At 40.1% G+C, this 13,979-nt stretch overlaps 1 pseudogene; it reads right to left on the bottom strand.

Moving 5' to 3' along the window:
- Positions 1-1,226: 1,226 nt before the first annotated feature.
- The window catches only part of LOC142705333 (uncharacterized), a 60,483-nt pseudogene continuing 47,730 nt past the window's right edge, over positions 1,227-13,979 (bottom strand).

Raw genomic sequence — 13,979 nt, forward strand, 5'->3', positions numbered from 1 at the left:
AACCCACTAACTGCATGCTCTGTGAGCAGCAAGCTCCGCTCAAAATTGTCTATCCTCCTCAGTGTTGCATTCTGCTCCTCCAGATCTCTAATACAAGCTTCCAGGTGAACAACATGCTCACATCTGCCACAGAGATATTCACCCTGGAACTCCGGCTCCAGTCGTGCATACATATGGCAAACTGTGCACTGAAGAAAACCTCCAATCTTGCTATCCATTATCCAAGTTACAAAAAAAAAAAAACAGCGAACAGGTGTTAATCAAAAAGAAAAAGTAGAAGAGCACTTACTGGGACTTTAACTCCTCTTTTGAACTCCGGTTTTTGGAACTCCACTTGATATACAAACCACTTGTTTTTCAAGCCACAGAGCAGGCTCTACAGAGTAGTGAGGCCTGATTTATAGCACCTGGTAGCAGTAACCCCTCCCCCTTACTCAGCTACTCAGGAAGGAAACTGCAAAGGAAAAATGGTTTTAAATAATGTCACTTTTGCAAACTTTGTAGCAAGCAAGCAATCAATACATATATCACATACAATGGCCCCCCACTTTGTCACACACAACACAGTAAATCAATCCGGTTTTTGGAACTCCACTTGATATACAAACCACTTGTTTTTCAAGCCACAGAGCAGGCTCTACAGAGTAGTGAGGCCTGATTTATAGCACCTGGTAGCAGTAACCCCTCCCCCTTACTCAGCTACTCAGGAAGGAAACTGCAAAGGAAAAATGGTTTTAAATAATGTCACTTTTGCAAACTTTGTAGCAAGCAAGCAATCAATACATATATCACATACAATGGCCCCCCACTTTGTCACACACAACACAGTAAATCAATCCGGTTTTTGGAACTCCACTTGATATACAAACCACTTGTTTTTCAAGCCACAGAGCAGGCTCTACAGAGTAGTGAGGCCTGATTTATAGCACCTGGTAGCAGTAACCCCTCCCCCTTACTCAGCTACTCAGGAAGGAAACTGCAAAGGAAAAATGGTTTTAAATAATGTCACTTTTGCAAACTTTGTAGCAAGCAAGCAATCAATACATATATCACATACAATGGCCCCCCACTTTGTCACACACAACACAGTAAATCAATCCGGTTTTTGGAACTCCACTTGATATACAAACCACTTGTTTTTCAAGCCACAGAGCAGTTAAGGGGTTAACATATTTTTTTTTTTTGCTCTTATAGCATTTCCAACATTCTAAACGAGATTATGGTTTCTACTCCATGTGAATTCTCTGAGGAGTTCCAAACTTTAATTCTCTTGTAAAACATCTACCACATATAGAACATCAAAATGGCTTCTCCCCTGTATGGTTACTCTGATGAGCACTAAGTTTGCCTTTAGTAGTAAAACGTTTCCCATATTCAGAACACAAATATGATTTCTCTCCTGTGTGACTTCTCTTATGTACAATAAGACTTGCTTGAGCTGTAAAACATTTTCCCCATTTTGAACATGAATACGGCTTCTCTCCTGTGTGACTTCTCTCATGGATAACAAGATGTGATTTTTGTGTAAAACATTTCCCGCATTCTGAACATGAATATGGCTTCTGTCCTGTGTGAATTCTCTCATGTTGAACAAGATTCGATTTTTGTGCAAAACATTTCCCACATTCTGAACATGAATACGGCTTCTCTCCTGTGTGACTTTTCTCATGTGTAACAAGATTTGATTTTTGTGCAAAACATTTTCCACATTTTAAACATGAATATGGCTGTGTGAAGTCTCTCATGTTTAACAAGATGTGATTTATCTGTAAAATATTTCTCACATAATGAACATGAATATGGCTTCTCCTCTGTGTGAATTATTTTCTTTGTAAAAAGACGTGAGATTTTTGTGAACGGTTTACCACATTGAAACCTTTTACCCCCTTTCTGAGCTGTACATGTGGTAACAATCTGTGATTGCTAAGGAGAATGTTCCTCATGATTAGTGAAATGATATGACAGGTCTTTACTGTGAAGTCCTGGATGTACATTAAGGTTAATTAGGTTTCCTCCTGAAGAGTGCTGGATGATATCTTCATCTTCTACTTTATAATTTAGCAATAATCTGAAGTTTCCCTCAGAGTTCTTACTGGAATTTTCTGTTAGGATTAAAAATTTGTTTTGTGATTTTGTTTCAAAATAGAAAAGTTGACAAATGTATAACATTCATATTAGGCTGGAAACACACATGCAGTGTTTTGAGCCAAAGTCAGAAGTGGATCAAGCAGGAAGAAGTTTAAGCCAAGCCTTTTAAATCCACTCCTGGCTTCAGCGAAAAAATTATATATGTGATTCCAGCCTTACAACACTTTGTATAACACGTTAGAATAAATCAATGACAAAGTCCAGGATTCGGGTTTACACCCAGTTTTCCACTTTTATTACATAAAGCTTGACTTGATAAAAAAATTTTTTTGAAAAAGCAGAACCTTGTCTGACAATGAAGCCTGTTCTCTGCCAACACATTTGGCCCTTTAAATACTAATAAGACATACAACATCTTAACTTAATGTTACAGACAATCGGATATTGGCCACAGTCTACATTTAACAAAATTTGTCACGAGACAAAGCACACATCTCAGGCTGAATTCACAGACATTCTAATTAGCTCTATATATCATCTTTAACATCTTTAGGATGTAGTGGAATAGACAGAGTGAGGTTATTAATCAGAATCTGTAATAAAGGTTTTAAGTACATTGTAATATGATTCCACTAAGAATTCAGGCTGTTCTAAGGGGAAAGAGGGTCCTATCAAGTACTAATAAGGTGGACCTAGTGAAGTGGCCCCATTCAAGTTTTAGCCATGTGACAATTTAATAGCAAATTGTTGTTCTATTTCTCTGCCAACCTACACTACCGTTCAAAAGTTTAGGGTCACTTAGAAATTTCCTTATTTTTGAAAGAAAAGCACAGTTTTTTTTCAATGAAGATAACATTAAATTAATCAGAAATACACTCTATACATTGTTAATGTGCTAAATGACTATTCTAGCTGCAAACATATGGTTTTTAATGCAATATCTACATAGGTGTATAGAAGCCCATTCCCAGAAACCATCACTCCAGTGTTCTAATGGTACATTGTGTTTGCTAACTGTGTTAGAAGGCTAATGGATGATTAGAAAACACTTGAAAACCCTTGTGCAATTATGTTAGCACCGCTGTAAACAGTTTTGCTGTTTAGAGGAGCTATAAAACTGACCTTCCTTTGAGCTAGTTGAGAATCTGGAGCATTACATTTCTGGGTTCGATTAAACTCTCAAAATGGCTAGAAAAAGAGAGCTTTTGTGTGAAACTCGACAGTCTATTCTTGTTCTTAGAAATTAAGGCTATTCCATGCGAGAAATTGGCAAGAAACTGAAGATTTCCTACAACGGTGTGTACTACTCCCTTCAGAGGACAGCACACACAGGCTCTAACCAGAGTAGAAAGAGAAGTGGGAGGCCCCGCTGCACATCTGAGCAACAAGACAAGTACATTAGAGTCTCTAGTTTGAGAAATAGACGTTTCACAGGTCCTCAACTGGCAGCTTCATTAAATAGTACCCGATAAACGCCAGTGTCAACGTCTACAGTGAAGAGGCGACTCCGGGATGCTGGCCTTCAGGGCAGAGTGGCAAAGAAAAAGCCATATCTGAGACTGGCTAATAAAAGGAAAAGATTAATATGGGCAAAAGCACACAGGCATTGGACAGAGGAAGATTGGAAAAAAGTGTTATGGACAGACGAATCGAAGTTTGAGGTGTTTGGATCACACAGAAGAACATTTGTGAGACGCAGAACAACTGAAAAGATGCTGGAAGAGTGCCTGACGCCATCTGTCAAGCATGGTGGAGGTAATGTGATGGTCTGGGGTTGCTTTGGTGCTGGTAAAGTGGGAGATTTGTATAAGGTAAAAGGGATTTTGAATAAGGAAGGCTATCACTCCATTTTGCAACGCCATGCCATACCCTGTGGACAGCGCTTGATTGGAGCCAATTTCATCCTACAACAGGACAATGACCCAAAGCACACCTCCAAATTATGCAAGAACTATTTAGGGAAGAAGCAGGCAGCTGGTATTCTATCTGTAATAGAGTGGCCAGCGCAGACACCAGATCTCAACCCCATAGAGCTGTTGTGGGAGCAGCTTGACCGTATGGTACGCAAGAAGTGCCCATCAAGCCAATCCAACTTGTGGGAGGGGCTTCTCGAGGCATGGGGTGAAATTTCTCCCGATTACCTCAGAAAATGAACAGCTAGAATGCCAAAGGTCTGCATTGCTGTAATTGCTTCAAATGGAACATTCTGTGACCAAAGCAAAGTTTGAAGGAGAAAATTATTATTTCAAATAAAAATCATTATTTCTAACCTTGTCAATGTCTTGACTATTTGTTCTAGTCATTTTTCAACTCATTTGATAAATATAAGTGTGAGTTTTCATGGAAAATTGTCTGGGTGACCCCAAACTTTTGAACGGTAGTGTATATTTATTTGGTCTTGTTTTTCTCAGAACATACAATATTGTGTAATAAAATAATTTACATAATTAATTCTGATGAAGTGAGAGAGGCGAAGAGGGGAAACTCTGCAGAGATAGCTGAGGAAAACCAGGTCGTTTATAGTTTATGGACAGACAGCAACTGGTTAAAATAGATGCTTCCTAATAATCATGGATCTGTTTTTTTTAATCCAATATAAAAAAACAACATCTTTAAACCCACTTTGAAAACTTCTTAAAGACCCTTAAAGCATACTTTCAAAAATATTTTAATATCTTTATATGTGTGAACCGAAAAGTGCTTAATATCTACTGCTATGGATAGGTGTAACTGCAGCTTACAGATCTGCTGTAACAACAGCCTACAGAGGGTGGTTGGCTATTCTATTCTAAGTCTTCTCGTTTATGACTTTGCATTCAGCTGTTACAGAGGCCACGTGACAAAACGTGATGACATTGTATTTCTTTTGGCTAAGGATATATACTAAAGATGAGATTGGGATTCTGTATGTTACCATATGTAGAATGTTTATGTTTGCAAGTTTTGAGCGTTACACCTACTCTCATTTTCCTATAAATAAATATGGATCCACCCCCTAGGGCAGAGACTGTTTTTGAACACCGACGCTGCATGTTATGGTCTCTCTCCAGCCGGCCAGCCTCTCTCAGATCCACCAGTGAGAGAGCATTAATTTATATAACTCATAGACAAGTGCAGATAATGTCCAAAGTTAAGGGACATAGTAAATTCTGCAGCGACATTACATGGGGGTTATTGTCCAAGATCTCAACACAGATCAAAGGCGATAATCTAAGGTGGATGACAGCTAAGATAAGGGAGGACTGCACGCAAAACCAGTGAGTAAGAAATGTTATTCTTACTGTGCACTTCTCTCTTGTTTTAGCTGCCGTCCAGGTATTGTCTCTTTTGACTAATTGGGAACCATAAACACCATTTGTCTATGAGCTGTTGTATGTGTTATAGGAATAGGTGTGTGAGTAGAAACAAATCTGTGAGTGTATCTGTGAGAGGCTGAGATTAGGGAGCGTTTGTTTTCTGATCCTAAGACATACAGAAACAAACAAATACCGAGATAACGCTAAAGGGCCTGTCCCTGGCTTTAGTCTGTATTAGGATCAGGTTGAAAATTGATCCTTGCAGAAGTGACGGGTAACTATCCCCGCCCAAGTGATTGTTAGGACTTTCGCTCATCCAGACTGTGACGCATAGGAGGCGCACCTGGCCGGAAGTAAGAGTATGTATGTGGGCTAATCCTTGGATGATCAATCTGAATGAGTTTCTGATTGTTAACCCCTTCCCGCTCCTTGACGTACTATTACGTCATGGCAGCTGTATCGTTCGCGCTCCATGCCGTAATAGTACGTCTCGGGAGTAACGGCCGTTTCGGTCGTCCTTCCGACACATACAGGAGCTGTGACAGCTGCTGTCTTGTTCAGCAGCTGTCACAGCTCCTACAGCGGGGACCGATCGCTGTGTCCCCGCTGATTAACCCCTTAAAAGCCGCGTTCTATAGAGATCGCGGCTTTTTAGGGGTTAAGCTGCCATCGCCGGCCTGCTACACGATAGCGGCCGGCGATGGTGACTATGGCAACCGGACACCAAACAATGGCGTCCGGCTATGCCATAGACGGAAGCCTAGTGGGTTCTGACAACGTCAGGACCCACTATGCTTGCTGTCAGTGATTAGCTGACAGTTCTAATACACTGCACTACGCATGTAGTGCAGTGTATTAGAATAGCGATCAGGGCCTCCTGCCCTCATGTCCCCTAGTGGGACAAAGTAATACAGTAAAAAAAAAGTTAAAAAAAGATGTGTAAAAATAAGAAAATAAAAGTTTTAAAAGTAATAAAAGTAAAAATCCCCCTTTTTCCCTTATCAGTCCTTTATTATTAATAAAAATATATAAACAAACAAATAAACTATACATAATTGGTATTGCCGCGTCCGTAACGGCCTGAACTACAAAATTATTTCATTATTTATCCTGCACGGTGAACGCCGTAAAATAAAATAATAATAAACCGTACCACAATCACAATTGTTTGGTCACTTCACCTCGCAAAAAATGGAATAAAAAGAGATCAAAAAGTCGCATGTACCTAAAAATGGTACTGATCGAAACTACAGTTCGTTACGCAAAAAATAAGTCCTCGCACGGCTTTATTGATTGAAAAATAAAAACGTTCTGACTCTTAGAATAAGGTAACACAAAAAGTGAATGATTGTTTACAAAACTTATTTTATTGTGCAAACGCCATAAGACATAAAAAAAAACTATAAACATCTGGTATCTCCGTAATCGTATCGCCCCGCAGAATAAAGTGAATATTTTATTTATAGTGCACGGTGAACGCTGTAAAAAAAAACGAAAAAAAAAACAATAGTAGAATTGCTGTTTTATAGTCACCACGCCACCTAAAAATAGAATAAAAACTGATCAAAAAGCCACATGCACCCCAAGAAAACTACAATGGATTGTAGCTGCTCCTTTGCTTCGGAGGCCGGTGCTTCAGTCCATTACCGCACTAGGGCCACATGTGGGATATTTCTCAAAACTGCAGAATCTGGGCAATAAGTATTGAGTTGCGTTTCGCTGATAAATCCTTTTGTGTTATAAAAAAAATGGTATAAAGAGGATTTTCTGACAAAAAAAAATGTAAATTTCACCTCTACTTTGCTCTAAATTTTTGTGAAACACCTAAAGGGTTCATAAACTTTCTACATGCTGTTGTGAATACTTTGAGGGGTCTAGTTTCTAAAATGGGGTATTTGATAGGGGTTTCTAATATATGGGCCCCTCAAAGCAACTTCAGAACTGAACTGGAACCTAAAAAAATAAATAAATGAGGCAATACTTCGCTTCTTACATCATACTGATAATGAGCCGTGCCCACCCCGAGATGACCCCAGTTTTGACTGTTTGTATAAACGGAGACCCCTATTAGACCGTTCCAGTGCCCGGTTTTCCCAAGCATACACCCCCGAGAAGTGTATTTCTATTGATGAGTCCCTGGTACATTTTAAAGGGAGGGTTCAATTCCGCGAGTACCTGCCGGGTAAGAGGGCAAGGTATGGCGTGAAGATGTATAAGCTGTGGTAGAGTGCATCAGGGTATACCTACAGGTTTAAGATATATGAAGGAAAGGCCACCCCCAAACCAGACTGCATCCTGGACTACAATAGGTACATGGGAGGGATGGACTTGTAAGATCAAGCCCTGAAGCCCTACAGCGCCATGTTATGTGGTATAAGAAGCTGGCCGGGCACATCATACAGATGGCATTGTACAATGCGTACATGCTACGTCGATGTGCAGGCCAGACGGGAACTTTCCTGGAATTTCAAGAGGTGATTATCAAGAACCTAATCTTTAGGGACCAAGAAGGGGGGGGCACCCAGTACTTCTGGAAGCGGGGCCACACGCATTGTACCAGGACAACACTTTCCAGGAGAAGTTCCCCAAACTGGCAAGAAGGGAAAAAGTCAAAAGAGGTGCAAAGTCTGCTATAAGAGGGCGATAATGGATGACACAATATATCAATGTGACACGTGTCCCGAATAACCAGAGCTCTGTATGAAAGTGTTTTAAAATTTATCATACATCCCTTGGTTTATAATTTACCCCAATTTTACTTACCGTATTTTCCGGACTATAAGGCGCACCGGATTATAAGGCGCACTTTCTATGAGCGCCTTATAAGCAATCATGTTTCATATATAAGGCGCACTGGATTATAAGGCGCAGCACATTACCGTTAAATAAACCATTGCTCAGACTGCAAGTCAAAATTTATTACACTTTTTAACAATAACTTGCAACTGGTTCAGCTGTAATTGCAAATCAAAACGTTTAGGGTATGTGCACACACACTAATTACGTCCGTAATTGACGGACGTATTTCGGCCGCAAGTCCCGGACCGAACACAGTGCAAGGAGCCGGGCTCCTAGCATCATACTTATGTACGACGCTAGGAGTCCCTGCCTTGCTGCAGGACAACTGTCCCGTAGTATAATCATGTTTACAGTACGGGACAGTTGTCCTGCAGCGAGGCAGGGACTTCTAGCATCGTACATAAGTATGATGCTAGGAGCCCGGCTCCTTGCACTGTTCGGTCCGGGACTTGCGGCCGAAATACGTCCGTCAATTACGGACGTAATTAGTGTGTGTGCACATACCCTTACCGTACTTTTTCAGTTCATTCCTAGGCGCACGGGGGGGAGGAGCATGGTGTGTGCTGTGGTATGCCGCCGCCGACCCCTGCCGCCCACGATAGAGGTAAAGGATCCTGTATGAACCCCTCTCTTTACTGTCGGGTTCATATATAAGGCGCACCGGATTATAAGGCGCACTTTCTATTTCTGAGAAATTCTCAGCATTTTATGTGCGCCTTATAGTCCGGAAAATACGGTACCCTGATGCACTCCACACAGCTTATCCCACCTCGTCTTTCCCCTCTGGGCCCTGCTGTGTGTCCAGGCAGCTGATAACAGCCACATGTAGGGTATTACCATACCCGGGAGAACCCAGATTACAGTTTATGGGGTGTAGGTCTCCAGTCAAAATGCTCACTACACCTCTAGATGAATGCCTTAAGGGTGTAGTTTTTAAAACGGGGTCACTTCTTGCGGGTTTCAACTGTACTGGTACCTCAGGGGCTTCTGCATACATGACTTCGCACTAGAAAATCCCCAGTAGGCCAAATGGTGGTCCTTTCCTTCTGAGCCCTCCCATGGGCCCAAACGGCAGTTTATCACAACAAATGGGGTATTGCTGCACTCAGAACAAATTGCGCAACAGAATGGGGTATTTTGTTTCTTGTGAAAATAAGAAATTTTCAGCCAAAACTACATCCCAGCCCAATTCAAATAAGTTCTGTGAAAAAACTATCAGGTCAAAATGGTCACAACACCCATAAATGAATTCCTTGAGGGGTGTAGTTTCCAAAATGGGGTCATTTGTGGTGGGTTTCTATTGCTTTGATACCTCTGGGGCTCTGCAAATGCGACATGGCACCCGAAAACCAATCCAGCAAAATCTGTACTCCAAAGAACACACAGCGCTCCTTTCCTTCTGAGCCCTCCCATGGGCCCAAACGGCAGTTTATCACCACAAATGGTGTATTGCCGCACTCAGGACAAATTGGGCAACAAAATGGAGTATTTTATTTCTTGTGAAAATAAGAAATTTTGAGCTAAAATGACATATTATTGGAAAAAATATATATTTTTTTAATTCCCAGCCCAATTCAAATAAGTTCTGTGAAGAAACTTTGGGGTCTAAAAGGTCACATTACCCATAAATGAATTCCTTGAGGGGTGTAGTTTCCAAAATGGGGTCACTTCTGGTGGGTTTCCATTGCTTTGATACCTCTGGGGCTCTGCAAATGTGACATGGCACCCGAAAACCAAACCAGCAAAATCTGTACTCCAAAGAACACACAGCGATCCTTCCCTTCTGAGGCCTCCCATGGGCCCAAACGGCAGTTTATTGCCAAAAATGGGGTATTGATGCACTCATGAGAAATTGGGCAACAAAATTGAGTATTTTGTTCCCTGTGAAAATAAGAAATTTTGGTAAAAAATTACATCTTATTGGAAAAAATGACATTTTTTTAATGTCACAGCCCAATTGAAATAGGTGCTGTGAAAAAACTGTGTGGTCAAAATGCTAACAACAACCATAAATGAATTCCTTGAGGGGTGTAGTTTCCAAAATGGGGTCACTTTTGGTGGGTTTCCATTGCTTTGATACCTCTGAGGCTCTGCAAATGCGACATGGCACCCGAAAACCAATCCAACAAAATCTGGACTCCAACAAACATATAGCGCTCCTTTCCTTCTGAGCCCTCCCATGGGCCCAAACGGCAGTTTATCACCACAAATGGGGTATTGCCACACTAAGGACAAATTGGGCAACCAAATGGGGTATTTTGTTCCCTGTGAAAATAAGAAATTTTGATCACAAATGACATTTTATTGGAAAAAATGACATTTTTTTCATTTCAGAGCCCAATTCAAATACGTGCTGTGAAAAAACTGTGCGGTCAAAATGGTAACAACAACCCTAAATGAATTCCTTGAGGGGTGTAGTTTCCAAAATGGGGTCACTATTGGGGGATTCCTAATGTTTTGACACCTCAACACCTCTTCAAACCTGGCATGCTGCCTAAAATATATCCTAATAAAAAAAGAGGACTCAAAATGCACTAGGTGCTTCTTTGCTTCTAGGGCTTGTGTTTTAGTCCACGAGCGCAGTAGGTCCACATGTGGGACATTTCTAAAAACTGCAGAATCTGGACAATACATATTTAGTAGTGTTTCTCTGGTAAAACCTTCTGTGTTACAGAAAAAAAAATGAATAAAATTGAAATTCAGCAAGAAAAATGAAATTTGCAAATTTCACCTCCACTTTGCTTTAATTCCTGTGAAATGCCTGAAGGGTTAAAAAACTTTCTAACTGCTGTTTTGAATACATTGAGGGGTCTAGTTTTTAAAATGGGGTGTTTTATGGGGGTTTCTAATACATAGGCCCCACAAAGCCACTTCAGAACTCAAGAGGTACCTTAAAAAAAGGCTTTTGAAATTTTCTTAAAAATATGAGAAATTGCTGTTTATGTTCTAAGCCTTGTAACGTCCAAGAAAAATAAAAGAATGTTCAAAAAACGATGCCAATCTAAATTAGACATATGGGAAATGTGAACTGGTAACTATTTTTGGTGGTATAACCATCTGTTTTACAAGCAGATGCATTTAAATTCTGAAAAATGCAATTTTTTCAAAATTTTCTCGACATTTTGCAATTTTTCACCAATAAACACTGAATATATCAACCAAATTTTACCACGAACATGAAGCCCAATGTGTCACGAGAAAACAATCTCAGAATCGCTTGGGTAGGTTTAAGCATTCCGACGTTATTACCACATAAAGTGAAATATGTAAGATTTGAAAAATGGGCTCTGAGCCTTAAGGCCAAAACTAGGCTCCGTCCTTAAGGGGTTAAGTAACATCTCTGTAACTAGAAAGTTTATAGAATATCCGCGGGCCCCTAAGACAGTTATAAATCACACCCATCCCTTTAAATACAACATAAAGTAGGTTAACGTATATTATACTAAGGGACTTGTGCTTGTTGACGATAGTTATTTGGCTGCTGTTTAGGATTAAACAGATCAGATATACGTGGTTGCCCTACTGATCAGCAGAAGTGCATAGGGAACCCCCATGACAGACTAAAAGATTTAGCATAGTGCATATGGTAACCCCCATGAGACAGACTAAAATAGGCCAGGAAAAAAATAGACTGAAGAGTTAGTCCGTATGTGGCCAGGTTTGTCTTGACCCTGATAACTTGCTGCAGCGTGACATCACACAGCAAAACCCATTGAAAAAGTCAAAATAAGGGTGGATACGTTAGTAAGTCTGGGATTTAGCAGAGGGGCATGGGGAAATCTGGATCGAAGTATGCCCAAGGTAAAGGGCTGGCTAGCCGGGAATTAGGGCATAACACCCAAGGTACAGGGTGGGGAAAAACAACAGCGGATGTTGTTTGAAAACTATGCGGGGAAAGGTTTAGTTTAGAACCTAGAGAAAATAACGTAGAAAGCCCAAGCAGGGGAGTCCTCAGTTATACTAGAAGGGATGGTTTCATGAGAGATGATGGGCCCTGGATTAATAGACAGAGTTGCAGAGAACAGAGAGGTGATTAAATGTACCAGAAATTAATAAAAAAAACACAAAGAAGCACAGTTGCCAGTTGTAAGTAAGAATTAACCACCATCTAATTCTATAGATAGTGACATTCCAGTAGAAAAGAATGTGCCAACGTATAATTCTTCAATGTACAGCTTTATAAACCAAAGGTTTACAGAAACAAGAGGTTTCCAGAGGTGACGTGCCCCCAGTTATTAGCCATACATTGAGGGAAAGGCGTCATCTGAATTCATAAAGGAATCAATTGACTCTTCACTTCCTAAAAAGGAAACATTGGGAGAAATGTTCAGGGATTATTGATAGAGAGATAGATAGATAGATAGATAGATAGATAGATAGATAGATAGATAGATAGATAGATAGATAGATAGATAGATAGATAGATAGATAGATAGATAGATAGATAGATAGATAGATAGATAGATGTGGATTAGGAATTGGCTAGAAATAGAGTTAAAGCCAATAGGATAATTATAAGTGTAATGACCGTGGATTGTAGAAGGAAAAGTGAGATTGATAAAGTGAAGATTCTTACTATCCAGATATGGTTGTTGGAATATACTGTATATCATCTGTCCTAAATTGTCACTAATGAAATTTCCTCTCATTATAGGAGTTTTTCCAAGACATTTTAAACAATACTGTAAATCTTTTTCATTTTTGGTTTACTTAACAGTCATTTTAAGAATTGCATTGAATGTCTAACAAGATATAATGTTAATCTATAGTAAGGGTATGTTCACACACACTATTTACGGACGTAATTCGGGCGTTTTAACCCCCGAATTACGTCAGAAATTACGGCTTGAAAGCGTTGACAAACACCTGCCCATTGAAAGCAATGGGCTGACGTTTGTCTGTTCACGCGAGGTGTATATTTACGCGCCACTGTCAAAAGACGGCGCGTAAATAGACGCCCGTATCAAAGAAGTGACCTGTCACTTCTTGGGGCGTAATTGGAGCCGTTATTCATTGACTCCAATGAAAAGCAGCGCCAATTACGTCCGCAATGGACGCGGCGTTCAAGCGCCTGCACATGCCGTTACGGCTGAAATGACGGGGCTGTTTTCTCCTGAAAACAGCCCCGTAATTTCGGCCGTTACGGACGCTGTAGTGTGAACATACCCTAACAGTGTTAGAGTAATATAGCTAATTATAAGATAATAACGTGTTTTACTTACAAGAGCATGATGCCCCAGATCTCCATTCTGGACCGATATTGTGAAGATGCTGGTCATTGATTGACAGGAGCACATGGTGACATTTTGACCTTGTAGCTCGTAAGTTTTGGCTAGTAAGGGGTTAATGCTGCATTCTCTATTATCCGTTGTATAGCTGCGTCTGCAGAAAAGTGCACATTTAGAGCAAAATAAGAAAAAAGCCTGATAAGATGACAGGATTGAGTATTATATGTTTTATGTTTATATGTTATATGTGTTTTATGTGTTGTCCCCAATGAAAAACGTCACATTCATATTTAAATGTAATATGATGCGCATTACTAAATGAAGATTATAGTTCAGTGGATGAATAATAAAAGAATAGGAGTTTATACACAGTCATTCTGGTCATACACTTGTTTTACCAAAGGTACACACAAAAGGTATACATGTGTGAGATTGGATTCTCAGTATTGTGAGTGTCTGGTAACAGCCGATATTGTGAGTGACTGGTGTGTGTGCTGAACTATTATAAAGGGAAATGGTTTATTTGAAATCACCACATGATAAGTGACTTGACAAGAAAGATTTTTAT

Source organism: Rhinoderma darwinii, chromosome 1 (genome assembly GCF_050947455.1).
Source record: "Rhinoderma darwinii isolate aRhiDar2 chromosome 1, aRhiDar2.hap1, whole genome shotgun sequence".
Classification (NCBI taxonomy): domain Eukaryota; kingdom Metazoa; phylum Chordata; class Amphibia; order Anura; family Rhinodermatidae; genus Rhinoderma; species Rhinoderma darwinii.